We start from the raw sequence: 19,635 nt of genomic DNA, 5'->3' as shown, positions 1-19,635 counted from the left end.
TGGCTTTTTTGTTAGATAGCAAAAATAGCATAATTTCTCATGTCATTTACAGCTAGAGGGTGCATATAAATGTGAAAAAAAAATATTAGAAATATTTCTAATATAAACTCTTCTTCAATATAAATATCAATTAAACATATCCGACTGTCTTTCTAAAATGTTTATTTTTAGGGGGCCAAATTGGCTCTTATCATATATACTCCTTTTTGAATAACCCTCGTATAAACATAAGTTAGAATAGAAAAAGAAAAATGCACACTTTCAAAAGTTTTTCATACAATCGAGCGCTTTCTGTATTTAATATTCCGTCTTCCGGTGTAGTATATACATTGAAAACTCGAGTGCAAGTGATAATTATTTCTTATTTATTTAGCATATCCACAAACATCTTTAATATCCAGTCTACTGATTTGCCATTGTTTACACCATTTCATGTACCAGAAAGGAAATTTTGTTCATGTAAAAGAGAGGACGTTCACTTGCATTACGCAGACCACGTTTACCTTAAAAACGAAGTCTTTTGTCTTCACAACAACAATACGCTTTGTGAGTGCTTCTTTACATAAATGAATGTAGCAAAAACTAATAAACTTATGTATTTTTAGGTCACCTGAGTAAACTCAGATGACCTATTGCTATCCGTTTTCGTCCGTCGTCGTCCGTCGTTTGTCGTCCGTCGTTCGTCGTCCGTCGTGTGTTAACATTTGAACATTTTCAGCTTCTTCTCTGCAACCACTGAACCAATTTCAACCAAATTTTGCACAAAGCATCTATGGGTAAAGGGGAACAAAAATTGTGAATTTCATGATCCCTGCCCCCCTGGGGCCTGAGGGGTGGGGCCAAAACCACTAAAATTAATGCAATCTTTAAAAATCTTCTTCTGTACTCCTGGACATCAAGCAGTCAAACTGTTTGCATGATTGTAATAAACATTGAGTCCTCTACCAAAATTGTAAAATTCATGGCCCTGGGGTCAGGGGTTCTAGTGCTAGGGCGGGGCTAAATAAGTTTATAGTGAAAATGCATTATTTCTTTGGAAATCTTCTTCTCTACTCCTGGGTATTAAATAAACCAACTAAGTACATAGTTATGATGAGCAAGAGTGCCTCTACCAAAATTGTGAATTTTATGGCCCCAGGGTCAGGGGCTCTGGTGTTAGGGCGGGGCTCTATTGAATGATTATATATAGTGAAAATACATGATTTCTTTGAAAATCTTCTTCTCTGCCCCTGGGTATTAAATATACTAACTAAGTGCATAGTTATGATGAGCATGAGTGCTTTTACCAAAATCGTGAATTTTATGGCCCCAGGGTCAGGGGTTCTGGTGTTAGGGCGGGGCTCTATTGATTATATATAGTGAAAATACATGATTTCTTTGAAAATCTTCTTCTCTGCCCCTGGGTATTAAATATACTAACTAAGTGCATAGTTATGATGAGCAAGAGTTCCTCTACCAAAATTGTGGAATTTTATGGCCCCAGGGTCAGGGGTTCTCGTGTTAGGGCGGGGCTCTATTGATTATATATAGTGAAAATACATGATTTCTTTGAAAATCTTCTTCTCTGCCCCTGGGTATTAAATATACTAACTAAGTGCATAGTTATGTTGAGCATGAGTGCCTCTACAAAAATTGTGAATTTTATGGCCCCAGGGTCAAGGATTCTGGCGTTAGGGGGGGGGGGGGGTCTATTGATTATATAGTGAAAATACATGAATTCTTTGAAAATCTTCTTCTCTGCTCCTAGGTATTAAATAAACCAACTAAGTGCATAGTTATGATGAGCAAGAGTGCCTCAACCAAAATTGTGAATTTTATGGCCCCAGGGTCAAGGATTCTGGCGTTAGGGGGGGGGGGGCTCTATTGATTATATAGTGAAAATACATGAATTCTTTGAAAATATTCTACTCTGCTCCTAGGTATTAAATAAACCAACTAAGTGCATAGTTATGATGAGCAAGAGTGCCTCAACCAAAATTGTGAATTTTATGGCCCCAGGGTCAAGGGTTCTGGTGTTAGGGCGGGGCTCTATAGATTATATATAGTAAAAATACATGAATTCTTTGAAAATCTTCTTCTCTGCTCCTAGGTATTAAATAAACTAACTAAGTGCATAGTTATGATGAACAAGAGTGCTTTTACCAAAATTGTGAATTTTATGGTCCCAGGGTCAGGGTTTCTGGTGTTAGGGCAGGGCTCTATTGATTATATATTGAAAATACATGAATTCTTTGAAAATCTTCTTCTCTGCTCCTAGAAATTAAATAAACTAAGTACATAGTTGTGATGAGCAAGAATGCCTCTCTTAAAATTATGAATTTTATGGCCCAAGGGTCAGGGGTTCTGGTGTTATGGGGGTGGGGCTCAATTGACTATATTATGAAAATACATTAAATCTTTGAATTTTTTTTTTTTGTCTCTGGGTATAAAGCAGATGAACTACCTTTATAGTTATGATGAGCAAGGGCCCTAATCTTGCAGAATTGTGAATTTCAAAGCCCCAGGGTCAGGGGTGGGGTGGGGGCTCTACTTATATACTGAAAATGAATTTATTGTTTGAAATCTGCTCTTTTGTATTTATAAAACATTTATTTATTTTTGATATTAAGGGTGCCTTTTTGAAATTTGTGCAATGTGTGGACCTAGGGTCAGGGGTTTATGTCACAGTGTTAGGGGCACTACTGGTTAGTTGGAATGCATTTTTGTTCCCCTACCCTGCATATGGGTATTCAGTAACCAAGCTAAGCAACTGCTAAGTGTATTGTTATGATGATCAATGGTGCCTCTTTCAAAATTATGAATGTCATATAGCATCTGGCTTAAAACATGAATCAAAGTCAATAACTGGAAAATTGTTGCATAATGCTCAGGTGACCTATAAGGCCCGTGGGCCTCTTGTGCTAAATAATCTGCTAATGAGAGTAGTATTTAAAAAAACGTAACCTTTTCTCTAATCCTTTTTAAGTTTTGTTTTCTGTCAGTTTCTTACGTATATGACATTAAACATATGGAGATAAGGAACATTATTTCCTATCTAGCTTGTAATACGAGCTTTGATTGGTTACAAAGTCAGGTGCACAGGTACTTGTGGACAGAACCCCCTTCCCCCCCCCCCCCCCCATATTCAACCCCGGGGCTTATTGGATTTTTTTTCTTTCAAAAATTATATTTATTACACTTATTCATTATGTGTACAATATGAAAAAGTCGTCAAAACCCCAAAACAATCGCTCTACAAAAAAAAGAAATATATGTAGAGACGATGTGAATCGACATTTTAGGTGGTAATAAAATAAATACATGTTTTTAAACCCAGAAAGACCAGTGGGGGTACAACGTAAACAAACCAGAGTGGCATACCTTTCTCCCTTATAATGTATAGTGGGGTATTTTTTTGTAGAGCGATTGTTTTGGGTTTTTGACAATTTTTTTCATATTGTACGCATGATGAATAAGTGTAATAAATATAATTTTTGAAGAAAAATGTCCAATAAGCTCCTGGGTTAAATATCGGGGGGGGGGGGGGTCCTGTCCACAAGTACCTGTGGTCAGGTGTTAATATCCGTGCACCCGACTTGAGCCGGTGTAAAGACGAATAATGACCCCCATCGAATAATGACCGGGGGTCATTTTTTGACAGCAAAAAATGACCCCCGGTCATCATTTGCCGTCGAAAAATGACCCTTTTGCCCGTAGAAAAAGTGCCACCATCCTAAAAATTTGCAGAACCCAAAGAAAAATGACCCGCGTAGAAGAATGACTCCCTGTGGATTAAAGCTAAAATTTTTAGGGGGCAAAAAAATTAGATAAAGAAGCATATTGGCTTAATGCTCACCTGAGCTAATTGGGAATAAATTGATCATATGTTGATCTCATAACATTATACAATTATTATAGCTATATTTTAAGGTCAATGCCATGATTTACAATCTTAAGGAAATTTATCGAGCTTAAACTAAAGGGTTAGGTAAAAATTGTTTTAGGGTGGTGGAAATCATCGTATTAACAGAAAAAAATAAGCAGTATTATATATTATTATATCCTTCGCTTGAATAGCGGGAGGATATATAAGGATCGGGATGTCCGTCCTTCGTCTGTTACGTTTTCGGTATCCATCTCTTATCCGCATAAAAAGATGTTTGTGAAACAGCTATATATGCCCCTGTATGGCAACATAGGGAAACTTTTCTTAATGCAATTTAAATATATTGGTACCCAAAGTAGGGTATTCTCACAAGAAATACATTTGCAAAATAGGAAAGCCCTAGCACCACTTGTTCAAAATTAATGGCTTAAGATAAGTCTTTGAAAGATATGTCAAATACAAAGGTCAAAGGGTCAAAGTTGATGGTTTCTTAAGAAAGGTTTAATGTTACAAGGATTACATGTGTGAAGTATGAAAACCCTAGCCCTTACCGTTCAAAAGTTAAGGCCAAGGTTAAAGTTTTTTTTCCAGAAGTACGAAAATCTCCAGGTCAAGGTCAAAAGGTCAAAGTTTTTAGTATCCAATGAAAGGTCATGTCAAAAAAAATACGTATGTGAAGTATGAGAGTAATAGTATCTACCGTTTAAAAGTTATGACCAAAGTAAAAATTTTACATTTTTGTGTAAAATGGGACAAACTCCAAGGTTAAGGTCAAATTTGATGGTACCCAAAGTAAGGTCTTGTCACAAGGAATACGCATATTTGATATGAAAGTCATAGCACCAATAAATGAAATGTTCTGGCCAATGTTAAAGTTTTTGCGGACAAACAGACCACCAAATAGACGGACACTATAAAACTATGTACCCCCGAATCCTCGAATATGGATACATAGAAAGAAATGGTCTTCAATTAACTTTTCATATAATGATACAGTATAAAGAGGACGTTACAAAAATGAAAATGTTACTTCTGATTTTCATATTAAATTCCCTGAAAAATATTTTCAGAACTGAGTTAGAGGGTGGAGTAAAACAAGAATTGAGAAATGTAATGAATACTGTGTGCTAAATCAAAAAGTTATGTCTACATGTAAAGTTTTTGCATTAGAATGTGTAGTTTACACTAGCCCATAGCTTTACAGAGCATAGTTTTAGGTGTTACACCCACCCCGCCCACTCACTTATTTAGGAGGAAGTCGATTATCAACAAAAGCAACCAAAAAACTACCCTACCTTTATTTTTCTATAAGGAGGGACTAAAAATACATGTATTAAGCTTAAAACAATCTACCACTCTACTAATTTTCAAATGTTACTTTGCGACAATACTTTCAAGTATACCCCCACCAGCATTTAAAGTATGTTTTAATCATAGCGAAGTAAATCATGATTTGACAGTACTTGTGTGAAGGCTTAACTTCATTTCAATATTTTATCTAGAGCCTCTTTCAGTATTATTGAAAGGTATAGAGTTTTATTTATATTTTTGCTTTTCATTTATTATTTTTGTTTTGTTTTGATTTAAGGTAATGTTCTTTTTTGGGGAGATAAAATTTTCCTCCTCTTTCATTGTCAAATAGGTTTTGCCAAACTTATACAAGCTAAACGTTGAAATGAAGGGAAAATTAATTTTTCCTATTAAAGAGTATTTAAACCTGTTTGTTGCATGGTTTGATTTCTAAAAACAAGTGGAATATCATTCTTTAAGCATGCAAACATTATAAGGAGGAATATTAAAAAGAAATTTTATTTACTTGACAATTAAAGAATCTCTTTTCAAACACAATTTTAGCATTGAAAGACTACGTGAATCTCTAAATTATTGCAGTGTTATATATTATTTTATATTTTTGCGTTTTATAGCCTGAAAACAATTCTGAAAAGTTATTTCACCTGCATCCAAAATCCACTCAGTGATCATATTATCCAGGCACAAAGAATAGGAGAAGGAGGAGAGATTACCCCCTATCCATTTTTTCAGAATGTAATTTGAACAATTTCTAGTTTGAAAATGAAACTCATTTAATCAAACATTTTTTTTTTCAAAACAGTATAGTAAAAACATCTCTCCTACTTGAGTGAAAAAGATGCACATAACATTCAGGAACATAGAATCAGAGGTGGGGCCGGGTGTTATCCCCTTTCCAAATTCATGAATGTAAATTTTTTATAAAATTTCTCACTTGAAAATGTTCATTGCAAGTCTGATTGTCAGGGGGATGGGGGGCATAAAAAGAATGTATTTGCAAAGATTTAAATTATCTTTAATTATATAGTGATAGTCTGCATGTATAGGATGGAACATATAAAAAATACATAGCATCGAGGCGTCCTGTTATCCATTTCTATTTTTACTGAAATTTCTACTTTTTCCCAACATTTTTTTTTTATTCTGAAACAACGTATCAAAGGAGTCAGTAAAGAAAAAAATATATTCATAAATTTCATCTCCAGCGTGTGTTTGATCCATCTACATGTGCCATCTTTAATTTTCTAGATTTGCTCCTTTATTAGAGAAATGAAAATTAATTGATTGATTGTTAATCGCTTAAAACTGAGAGAAATGTGGAACTTTATTATACCCCTACGTGCTAAGAAGAACAAAGATCAAATCTATTAGAACAAATGCATGAATAACTCGAGGGAAGAACAATTATAATATACAGCATATTTTCTCTATCACCTGTTAAAATTTTGTATCACTTTAAAAGGGGTCATTTTTCGATGGGGGTCAATTTTTTATAGGAGTAACATGTAAAATAATGACCCCTAGGACTCTTTTTCTACAAAAAAATGATTTTTCTTTTACGGGTGAGGGGTCATTTTTTGTCGTTGAAAAATGACCCCCGGTCATTATTCGATGGGGGTCATTATTCGTCTACCCCGAATATTCGTCTACCCCGAGTATTTACCCCGGGTTTATTCTATACACCCTTCGGCCTTCGGCCTCAGGGTGTATGGAATAAAACCCGGGGTAAATCCCTGTACACCCTTGATTGAACCTGGATAACTAATAATATTCCAGATAAAAAGTCCATTATTTATACACTGAATTAATGACGGATTTTCCCGTTATTTCCCAATTCCCCAATTATGACAAGGACCACACGGCGGCTGTGGCCGGACGGCAGGGGATGCTCACTCCTCTATGGCACCTGATCCCACCTTTGATGTTTTGATGCTCCGTATATGTGCTGTATTGTTTTATGGACCTTTGATCTTGAATACTATTTGTCATCTCCATATGTTTTATGAAAATATACAGTTTTGCATGTTTTTTTTTTTTTGCACAAATTAAGTTTTTTGTTATAAAACTTAGAACTATCAAATCCAGTACGAGACATTACCCTTACATGCATTAATAACCCCATGCCAAAGTAATGTTCTTTTAAATCATTATCTTAAATTTCTAGGTTGATATTTTTGATATGACAAATAGTATAATGTTATATTATATTATATAAATAATTCTGTTATAGTTATTTCAAAATTAAATTGCTCGAGGTTTCTTTGAAACTATTTAGTTGATTTTATAAACATGAAAAATTTTTAGTACCGAGTACATGTACTTTGCACATTTACCAAATTCGTATTAGTTTTGTCGAAAAGTAGCGCCGCTAATGACGGTGCTGTATAAAGAAATCATGGCAACAGAAAGGAAAATGTAGATTGCTTATCTTTAAAACAGTACGTTGTTACTACTGAAAAGAAAATGTCTTTTACATTTACGGATTTTTAAACCTTTGAAATTTTGCTGTGGGACGTATCTTTAATGCTAGATTTCCGAAAGTAAGTCTTTAAAAATGCCAGCTTTTCGACTTAAAAAGTCAAATAGATAAAGATGAATAATATCATCTTGCTCTTTAGGATCATTTTAATGTTAAAAAGAAAACCAGAAGTTACATGACAAAGTATGGAGTTGGATTTTGGACCAGGTCTTACAACACTCTATTGAAATTCCAATGTGTATTGCGACCCGTCGTTAGCAGACATAGTTTGTATTAACAAGAAGCACTATTTGTCCATAATATAATATGTGTCAAGAAGGAAACACTCGTTTTGGCTTTCAACTCGATATTTATTCAAGGAATGTTTTTCATTAAAAATATGCCTACTTGCAAGTCTGTGTAATTTTTATACCAATGATTCACACTAAACTAAAAAAAAACATTCCTTATCTCTAGTATCATTTAGTGAGCTCATTGCTCACAATACCTTAATTTTTATACTGATTTCATTTTGTAAGTTTTTTGTCTATAAAATGACCTTGTCAGATGATGCAATCTATCATTAAGTTGAAATACTGACAAATATTTAAATACTGATTGTAAGGTCGTATTTGTTATTCACTGAATTATATACATATTTCCTATTGCATTTTTCTGATAATGAGCATACAGCGGACAGGGGATTCCAACATTCGCCTCTGTTCACACTTCTGATTTTTTACCGGTCTGTGAATGCTCTGCTAATCAATTGTCCAGTATGAAAGGACTTTTGAACTTGAATACTTTTTTTTACATATCTATATATCCTGCATTTGTTATACCCCCGCTTGTAAATTGAGAGGTTATAGAGTAACTCTCCATTTGTACCTCCTTCTTTCTGTCCGTCGGTTTGATACGCTTTTGGATACCCATCTCTTATCTGCAACTCCTCTCATACCACATAATGACATTTAATAATACTTTCATAGAATCTTAATTACATATTGCCATTTTGCACCTCTTATATTACTTTTTGATCCGACACATCTTTTGGCCTCCACATAGCAAATCATGGACACTGCCAATATAATCATATGGGAGACGGGGGTGTCATTGCTCACAATACCTCTAGTTATACCCCTGCTTATAAAGCGGGAGGGTTTATAGTAATTGTGATGTCCGTCAGTCCGTCTCTTACGCTTGGGGGTACCCATCTCTTATCCGAAACTCCTTTCATACCACTGAATGAAATATGATGAAACTTTCAAAGAATCTTTATTACATATTGCCATTGTGCACCTCCTAGTTTACTCATTTATCCGACATATATTTTGGGTTTCCTGTAGCAAAATATGGACTCTGCCATAATATAATAATATAAATGGGGAGCCGGGGTATCATTTTTTGAGCTCATTGCTTAAGTATCTCTAGTTTGATATTTTTTTTTTTATAAATATTATAATGAAACTTTTAAATAAACTTTATATCCTGATAAACATCGAGGTTATATTAGAAAAATATTATATTTTTGGAACATTCCTCTTAATCATATCTATATTTGCTGATTTTTCAAAAGGTCCCTCGCCTGAGAGGAATTCCTCATCTAACTGCTTGGAAGGTAATTAATAAAAATTGTGTTTGAGTTGTAAATTGTATAAACATTCTTCATGCAATAAAATGTGACATTTCCCTTTCAGAGAAGAGACATATAAGTAAGTACTTATATTTTCTTTTCATACCCCCGATTGAAAAGTGGGAGGGTATCTATATCGAAATCGGGATGTCCGTCCGTCCGTCTGTTACGCTTAAGGGTACCCATCATTTATCAGTAACTCCTCAAATACCACTGAATGAAATTTAATGATACTTTCACAGAATCTTTATTACATATTGCCATTGTGAACACATTTTAACTTATTGATCCTGCGCATATCTTTGGTTTCCCAAAGCAAAACATGGACACTGCAATTTTAATCATATGGGAGGTGGGGATATCATTTAGTGAGCTCATCGCTCACACTACCTCTAGTTTTAAACTCATGATAAAATGAAAACACTCACTGGCAACTATGAATTAGATTGTATGTAATATTAAAAGTACTTATTAGATGATTGTATTGAGCCATTGGTATATTAAACACGGATTGAACATTAATAAACTTTAATATAAAAATTTAAACGTGTTACTATTTATAACAAAATTTGCAGATTTCATTAAAGATAAATATACTAATAAAAACTTATAATAAGAAAACGTAATTTCTAACTGGTTAACCGATTACTCGGTCGGAACGATGGAAATCGGTTGGAAAATTTGTAATCAGTTAGTAAAAAAAAATCAAATTGAACATTATTTTCTTAAAATTTATTTAAAAAAAAAAACAAATCACCGCAAGTAGGGTTTAAATTTAGCGTTTAATAAAACTATTCAAACTTTTTTTTGGAAAATTATAGCTCTCTGGATTTAAACCATACAATGAAAGATATAAAGGGATAACGAAATGCATTAAAGGTGCATAGACACAGTTTCAGATAAAATTTCAAAATTTATTTTTCCTTTTTTACAAATATTTATCTAGGGTCTTTCTAATTATCATCAAAAACTTGAACACAAGTTGTCCAGTTACAACACAGATTTAGAGCTCCAAACCTTTGTTATGTAAACAAAGCTAGTGTCATGTTTTTTGGGGGTTTTTTGTTTACACATTTTAAAACCCTAATATATGTTTGTTCAAAGTAGATAATTTCAAATAAAAGTTAACTTTAAATACGATTCGACAGTTACTATTGATTTGCTGAACTTCATTTTGTTATACAGTGTAAATATGATATTTTCTATATGTTATCAGAAACAAGCACGAGCTTTGTTTACATTATAAGGAATTTTAAGTTCTGTATCTTGTTTGTTAATCAACAAATGATGTTCAAATTTTTGCTAATCAATAGAAGATTCCTTAGGTAGGAATTGTAAATTCCTTAGGTAGGAATTGTAAACAGCAAAATTGGTTTCAAAACATCAGTTAAAACAGTGTTCAGCCCCCTTTAAATATTCAAGTCTGTAAAACAATACAAACACGGACCTCCTAAACATCAGAGTTGGGATCAGGTGCCATAGAGGAGTGAGCATCCCCTGCCGACCGGTCACACCCGCCACTCCAGACGATAAACTAAAAGTCCAGGCTTTTTGATGAAATTATCAGCTTTTAAAAATAAAAATAGATCTTGGGAAATTAACACTCCTTGTAATTGGTTATTTGCGAAATCATATTGTTAAAAAACATTCCGATTGCAAACACAAGTACACTGAAGTTAATATTAAAAAAGTGTTTGAGTTTTTGACTGACAATATCTATATGGGTATTGGTGACTAATTTTTTCAACAATGTATTGGGTTTCCTATGGAAAGCAACTACGCATTTTATAAGCAGTCCAATTTTAGTCATATAAAGCAGAATTTGTCAAAAAATCTTTAACTTTAAAAGAAGGAAACACTTATGGCCTTAAACTCCATATTTAGATAAATGTATATCGACGATGTATTGTCATCTAACAATTGTTATTTCCATCTCTATGTCGATATAATATATCCCAGTGAGCTTTTAATAAAAGATGCCACATAGTCTGATACATCATCGACCCATTTTCGGCAGTTCGGGTTGCGCAGTGGGTTCAAAATCCCCCTGTTTACATATCCTAATGGATCTTACAATTAAGCTTCTTGACAAACAAGAAGACTTTAATTTTCCTTCAGCACTTGCATGCGGAGTTTTATATGTCTCGTTTGACACAAAATGCAAGAGCATGCTCTACGTATGGACAATTTTTAAAACGAGATAAGTTCTTGACAAACAAGTTGCTGAAACAAGATTATCAGCAGTTCTCTTTAAAAACATCTTTTCGTGTATAAATTCTATGGTCAGTACAAAAACCGCGACAGCTTATACAATTTATCATTAAGTCAAATGCTGGCTGACTTCTTTCAAGCTAAATATTAGGCCATTATATACACTCTGAATTGTCGACGGATTTAACCGTTTTTCCCGAAAATGACAGAACCACAGGGCAGATGTGACCGGTCGGCAAAGGATGCTCACTCCTTCATGTTACATGATCCAACCTATGATTTTTTGAAAGTCCGTGTTTGCTCTGGTCCAATTTTGTATCATTTAATAGACTTTTGAGCTTTAATATTCTTCGTTATCTCTGTATGCGTCTTTTTTTTTATATCGATCACTTTTCGTTTTACTAATATTCGATTTTCATTTTCGCTTTCACCCCCCCCCCATTTTTAATTTTGCATATCTTCAATTTAGAAAATACAATTTCTATGCTATTTTTATACAATGACTAGTTCTGTTAACTGATTGCAGAGTGGATACCTGTATTTCAAGCAGTATCGGGGAATGGAGAAAGCGTATACGATGCTTGGATGCGAGATACAGCTAAAATGATAAATTGTACAGTGCAAAATGGATGCCTTAGAGAGGGAGAATTGTTGTTTAAGTCTTCAAAGGATCGGCACTTAACAAGTCCATTACTATCCTCTTGGGATTCAATAGGAGTAAAAAAGGTTTACTTCATTATTTTATATCAGAAATGAATTCTAATAATATATTACTTAAGAAATTGAGAATGCTGTTAGATTTTATTTAAGATAAATTTAAAAACAGACCATCCTAATTAGTTTTTCCCATGTTCCTGCTGGCCAGAAACACAAACTTATGAAAAAATTCATCCATTGCCTAACGGGTTTTTATAACTTCCTCTGACAGAAGATGTTTTCTCTCTTAGCATAGTTCTGACACAGACAGTTTTAACAGTCCCGTTACCGGCCGTAACTAGAGAATACTATTTCATTTTCCCTCTCTTCTATATTATGCATCTTTACAAATTGAAGTTTTGTTCCAACCAGTGTATAAAAAGTACAAAAAACTACATGAATCCCGTAGATAAGATTTCAAACTTCCGACTTATGGTATTAACAAATAGAATAAAATCGCAAGTAGAATCTTGAATTGGGACGAAATACTTGGCGATGGCAGCCAATGCTATTTTTTCTCTACGTAGTTATAACAATTAAACAAATTTAAACCTAATAGAAAATAAAAACCTGAGCGTCCATCTGTCTATCCGCCCGTCTGTCCGTCTGATCTGTAAAGTTTTTCACATTTTTGACTTCTTCTTGAGAATCATTGGGCCAGTTTTAACTAAACTAGCTACTAAGCATCCTTGGGTAAAGAAAAATCAAGTTTCTTTGAATGAAGGGCCAAGCCATCTTACTAGGGGAGATAAAGATGAATTATTGAAAAATTGAAGCATCTTTTAAAAATCTTAGACGAAGGGGATTCAGGTTTGCTCTAATAAAGGGCCACGCCCTCATTCAAGGAGAGATAATCAGAAATAGTGAAAATGTTGGTGACATTGAAAAATCTTCTTCTCAAGAACCACTGGGCCGGGAAAGATATGAAACTTATCGAGAAACATTCTCAGGTAATGTAGATTCAAGTTTGTACAAATCATGATCCCTGGGGTGTAGGGGAGTCACAATGGCTGATCAAAGTTTTACATAGAAATATATAAGAAAATTCTTTAAAAATCTTTGTCTTAAGAATAAAAAAGCCATGGTTGATAATATTTATATGAAAGTGTCTCAGGTAGTGTATATTCAAGTTTATTCAAATCATGACCACCGAGGCATAGTGGGGCCACAATGACCGACCAAACTTTTACATAGAGATATAAAGGATAAATTCATTGAAAATCTTATTTTCAAGAACAACAAAGCATGAATGGTCATATTTATTCCGAATCATCCTCAGGTAGTGTATATTCAAATATGTTCAAATCATGACACCTGGGGATAGGGTGGGCACACAATGGCCATTCATAGTTTTACATTTTCTCAAGATTAGCAAAGCCAAGAATGGTCATATTTATACAGAAGAATCCTCAGGAAATGTATATTTAAGTTTGTTCAAATCATGACCCTCGAGGTAGGGCGGGACCACGATGGCGCATTGGCCAATTAAAGTTTTACAAGGGAATACATGTATATAGGAAAAAGTTTCCAAGAACAGCAAAACCATGATTGGTCATATTTTAGTTGGGCGGGGGTGCACAATGTAAGTTCAAATATATAGGGCAATTAACCCACGAGTAGTCAAAGAAACAAGCATTCTTAGTTAGTGTAGATTCAAGTTTGTTCAAGTCCGACCCTCTCCCCTTTACGGATAGGTTGGGATATCTTTTGGGTTTAAACTTTTCAATGAGAAACTGATATCTTTTTTCCCTAGCGGCATTACTCTTGTGAGCGATGTGGACCATTAAGCTTTTATTAGGCAATGCAATTATTCTTCCAAAATTTAAAATAAATATTTAAAATTTAAAAGGACTATGTAATTATTAGCCTTCTTCTAAGTTTATTCCACTTGTGTAATGTTCTTCCTATTTGTTGGTTTCATTTTAGTCTCTTCCACCACACATGTCAAAATATAAATGCGGCTGCTTTATCCATGAATCTCTGATAATATTTTATATTACTTGCATCAATAATATGAATTATTTACAGGTGAAGTTAGAATTATACAAAGATCAAAGAAGCGTGGTAAAACTGGTCTTCAATGGTTTTAATTCTGACCGATTGTCTTGGTTTTCGATGGAAAGATTTATTGGAAGTGAGAACTACCGAAGACTCGATGATCGAAATTACATCTATTTTAATATTGAAGGGTAATGAATGCAGTTAAATAATATTTTTTCAAAAGATTTTTAAAATATATCCTCATTGTCTTCAGTCTGTTATAGCGATGAAAAGTTATTTTAAAGAAAAATTCTTCAAATTCAGATGTCAGTTTTGAATATGTTAAACACCCCAAGGAACCATAATGAATTTGAACTACCATATTGTACTGGATTTCCAAACTTTAGAAGAATCGATACAAACAGAGATACATAGCGGGTTCCCGTAAATGTTCAAGCAAGCATCTTTCTTACTTGTGGCCCGCTTGGCGCAGTGGTTAGAGCGTCTGCTCTAGAGTCGCGAAGTACGGAGTCAATCCTTATATCGCGGGTTCGAATCCAAGTGTTGGACGTGGAGACCGGTCCTTCGGATGAGACCGTATAAACCGAGGTCCCGTTTCGCAGTAGGTGTTGGCAGGAAAAAGATCCCTTACTGCTCAATGGCCCTAAGTGCCGAGCACAGGACAAAATTTGCAGCTCTCCACCGGCAAGTGGTATGAGTGAAAAATTCTCGAGAGGGACGTTAAACAATATAAAATCAATCAATCTTTCTTTACTTCTCACTAAGATATTAACAGTAGTGATGGAAAAACTTCAAAAACAATGGTTCAAAATATATTCCCGAAATGGTGTTAATTATATGTGGATAATTTGAAATCTCGGGATTTTACCAAAATCAACAGCTTTAAAACTTGCGACTTTTCAACTTTATATACAATCATTCCTCACTATGAATAAAAATCCAGGATTGTTGATATCATTGACAGCGACTTTTTCAATAAAAACCAAACTCTTAAATTTACTAATCTGTCATGCTCGTTATGTTCAAATGACGTGAAAATACTAAAAACAGTGATTATGCGCTGTAATTTATTGAAAACAATGCAAACACAGAGATAGAACAAAGTATGTAATAACATTTATAACACTCTTTTTTCTTAGAGATTTTCGATGCAATAGAAGATTTTTTATTGACGATTTTCTCGTGATAAATGACGGTAATCCAGAATGTGTATATAATCAAGACAATTTGCCACAGCTTATATGTTGCCAAGACAGGCATAACGGTGGTAAGTAAAAAAAAATATATGAACATCAGATACACAATAGTTAAAATGTTTTGCCATATTTAACAAATAAAAAAAAATTAGTTTGATAAATGTGTTATTTGAACAAAATATGGTAATAGACATACAGTCTGTTCCTTATTACAAGGGTTTTGATTAACACGCGTGTTACGACTAAATTTATCTTTAACGATATGACAGTATGTTTTGATGGGCAGGATGACGATTACGATCATGTAAAAGTGGAATTATCACTTAAAGTACATTGATACTCTGATAAGAGAGATAACTCTTAATGACACAAATGTCTATTATTCCTTTATAAAGAACCACGAACGATAGTATTGTTCTCCCGCCTACCTCTAAGTCAATTCTCAAAAGTTAGCATATTCGAATGATTTTCGATATTTTTATAGATATTTATTTGAATTTTCATAAAACGTTACTTATTTGGGATACCAAAGAGAGATAACTCTATAATTTTGGTTAAACTTGTGTTTTTCACTATAGAAATCAACGGAAAACGGAAAATATTTTTAAAACATCTCCCCCCCCCCCCCCTGAAACAAAAATTCCTTTTTACAGGTAATATGGACTGTCAATTTACAAATTCATGCCAAAGCTTTTTGTGTTTCACGGGGGGGGGGGACATGTTTATAGACTAAAAACGAAAAAAAATGCTGATTTTTCACCAATTTTAAAGTTATGAACAACTAAAAAATTGTATTTTATTTATTTATATATGTGTAATTTATTTGCGTAAAACATGAGAAAAGATATGAGATACATTTTATGATATTTAAGACTATTTCAAAATATGGCGATTCTTGAAAGTTCGATTTCACCAGAAAATATCGCCTACCCCCCTTTTTTCAAGAGGGTGAATTAATGATAATTTACTATCTAGCGCTGGAAATAAAATGATTAATCAATTACCATAGAACTGTTCTTTGTATGAAACAAAGATTTAATGGCCAAATTGCCATTAAAATTGAATTTAATGGGTGCAAAATGTAGGCGGGAATCAAGAGTTAGAGTTCGTAGTTCTTTGTCAAGTTTAAATGCCTTTTTTGTCAAATTTTGCCCTTCAAGCCATGCTATAATTGTTATTCAACATATACATTTCCTTTGGAAAATCATAAAAGTTAAAGAAAAATTTCATATGAGTAACCAGAGGGTTTGTGAACCTTAAATAGGTGCTGTTTAGAAATTATATAGTAAAATTATTATTGGATGGACCTCTTTACTCATCTACATATTGATTTCAAATCCGTTTTGGTGAAATCAAGTTTGTTTTCAATACAAATATCATAGCTCCTTTTCAACGTTCACAAAATAATAATTACTTGATATGTTTGCGAAATTCGCTACTATGAATCTCAGCAAAACAATCCCATACTAAAGACAAATAAAAAGAAATATGTCATGTCTGTCTTTAGAGGATAAATCTGTTTTGCTTTTCATTGCAAATTTAAATCAGAAATACTTGGGAAAAGTGTTCTTGTTGTGTATTATTGAGAAATATTAAAACTGAAATCCAGAAAAATAATTTTATTCAGAGTAGAAATGTTCGAAAACAAAACTCCTTCACAAGTATCGTCATTCCGTTGTGTACAGAGTTTAGCAAATCGAGCACACTCGTGTTATGTACACAGTTTTTGTAAACAAGCCTAGAGCCTGTTATTGTTTGATGTTTACGATTCACTGGGTGCATTTAATCGCCAAAGTCTGCTCACCACAACTGCACGGACTGACAATATACTGTGTTTGTTTTGCTTTCGAACATTTTTACTCTGAATTTTCTGGATTATAGTATTAATAGTTTTCATTAATACACAACATGATTACCATTTTTCCTAAGGATTAAGAATAAAGTTAAAATTTGTGAAAGTGCAAGGAGGTGTCAATCAAACCCGCAAAAAAGGAAAAGTTTATAAATGAATAAACTATAAATAAAACTTAAATGAAATAAGATTTTTAATCAATTTTTATGTGAAATACTATTAAAAATATATATGTCGTGATATTAAAGAGAATAAATTAACTTTAAATCTGTGACCAAGTACCTTTAAGGGCGAAGGATATATATATATATATAACAGATAAATAAGATGCAACACTTTGATTAAACAACGAAAAATGCATAAATGTACTGCATTTCAGATTGTAAGTTCGCTGACACAATGGAAATACATGTTATGCTCCAGGATGAACAATTCATCTAATGGATATATCTATGATATTGTTATTTTTCTGTTTTACCAACAAAGGACTATATTCTGTCATATCCAGTGCAACCCAAACGAAAAAAGAAATTCTAAAAGGTAATTGCAGACTTGAAAGCAAAAATTATCACCATCTAAGACAACACATTAATTAAATTAAGTACTGAAAATTACGTTTATTCAAACTATTTATGACAATCTTTTGATTATGTGGTAATCTGATTAAATGAGTTATGTTTATACAGTACCCAAGCATGTTTTCGGTTAATAAAATGCATTATTTAAAATTGAACAGACTGGGTATTTTTTTAATGACCCCATACACGAAGTTACAGGGGCATATTGTTTTTGCCCTGTCCGTATGTCTGTAAGTCTGTCTATCTATTTAGCTATTTGTTTGTCCACAAAATCAAACATTGCCCATAAGTATTTGGTGGGTAGTGCTATGGCTTTCATGTTTCAAAGGTATGTCCCATATAGGTAACTCCAGAGTTGACCTCTTGAAGTTTGAGTTTGACCTCCTTTCACAAAATGATATCATACTCTAACCTTGGCCATAACTTTTAAAGAGTTAGAGATAGTACTCCTATACCTTTATACTTAACATGTTTAATCATTGTGTGGGTATAAATGTTTTGACCTTTGACCTTAATCTTATAGACAGACGTCGAAAAGTGATTGGTCAAATCTCTTCTTGAGAAATGGTGATGATCAATCACATTTTGCGTTAAATCTTCGGATGCAATGTTTAGCAACATTAGTGGACGACTTAAACTACATCAATTGAATGATGGGATATTGTATTTGAAAATTTGACTTAAACGATTCTTAATTGACCGTTATAAAATTTCAATTAAAGAGTTATTATTGCTGAATGATTCCAGGCATTATTCTTTCAGCTGCAAGGTATTTTTTTTTATTTTAATGCGGGAGTGTACTCGAGATCTACCCTGTGTAAATTCGTATATATGTTGGTTCCCTTTCTCATTTATATATATTTTATCGGTCCCTGGTGTATTCCTGTACAGAAAAAACAAATTGCACCCCGTTATTACCAGACCTATTTTGGTATTTATATGAAGCATAGTTGCTCAAAATTTTTTTACGTGAAAAGAAGAAAAGACTTTCTGTGGCCTTCAGGTGAACATATGGATATATCGACGACGTATGGATATTTGAATACTTCGACGACGTATTGTCATCTTACAATAGCTATTTCCATTATAATGTCGATACGAAATATATCCCGGTGTGCCGATAATGGTCACGTGACGAATTCAAGAACGGTCCTTCTTTTCTGAGCTCCACTATTTTTGACCCAAAAAAAATAAGTCAATTTGTTTATATATTTTTTCTGTGTTTCTGTCTGCTGTGTATATATATTTCATTGATTTGGATTACTTTCTGATGTGATTTTGAGGCGTTTATATATGAGTATAGAAACATAAACAGGTCTACTCGGTCCATTGTATTACCACTGTATTACCGAAGTGAGTGTCTACTCACTATATGTTTGTGTATAAGTGTGTAAAGATTTGTGTAAAGACTTGGACGTTTGTATTTACGAAATGGAGAAACCAGTGTATCTTAAAAACAGTGAACTTCTTGAGAATTCAGATAATTCTGTGAAAATTATAGATTATGAACTTTGATCTGCAAGCTGTGAGCACGGTTGTGGGAGATAACGTAAAGTGTTAACAGCTGGACAGGGACCTATGGAAAATATATCTTCATAACAAAGAAAGTAGACAAAAAATCCTACAGCAAGGGTTTGAATATAAAAACCAAGCTGTGTTGATGTACGACACTAACCCCTACTCGTCTGGAGCACTTTTTCCTAAAGATCATTTGTTAAAAGTCACAGCTTTAGGGATATCGCTTTCTGTTATACTGAAATTATAAACATGCTTAAAACATTAAACACTAGACTTCAAAAGTGAACTTCGTTATGAAAACATTCGAAACCCAGAA

The 19,635-nt window shown here is 33.5% G+C and overlaps 2 long non-coding RNA genes across 2 annotated transcripts; both read left to right on the top strand.

Moving 5' to 3' along the window:
* The first annotated feature begins 411 nt into the window (after nt 1–411).
* On the top strand, nt 412–9,341 carry LOC134231571 (uncharacterized). Its single transcript, XR_009984582.1, has 3 exons — nt 412–546; nt 9,211–9,252; nt 9,332–9,341. It is a non-coding gene; the product is annotated as an uncharacterized LOC134231571 (long non-coding RNA).
* Nucleotides 9,342–14,214: 4,873 nt separating this feature from the next.
* Nucleotides 14,215–17,809, top strand: LOC134231567 (uncharacterized). The gene is made up of 3 exons (XR_009984581.1): nt 14,215–14,363; nt 15,315–15,442; nt 17,603–17,809. It is a non-coding gene; the product is annotated as an uncharacterized LOC134231567 (long non-coding RNA).
* The last annotated feature ends 1,826 nt before the right edge of the window (nt 17,810–19,635 follow it).

The sequence above is a fragment of the Saccostrea cucullata genome, unplaced genomic scaffold, assembly GCF_032062105.1.
Source record: "Saccostrea cucullata isolate Sc308-1 unplaced genomic scaffold, CSIRO_AGI_Scuc_v1 ctg1421, whole genome shotgun sequence".
NCBI classification, from domain to species: Eukaryota; Metazoa; Mollusca; class Bivalvia; order Ostreida; family Ostreidae; genus Saccostrea; species Saccostrea cuccullata.
This window is presented reverse-complemented; position numbering and strand designations above follow the sequence as displayed.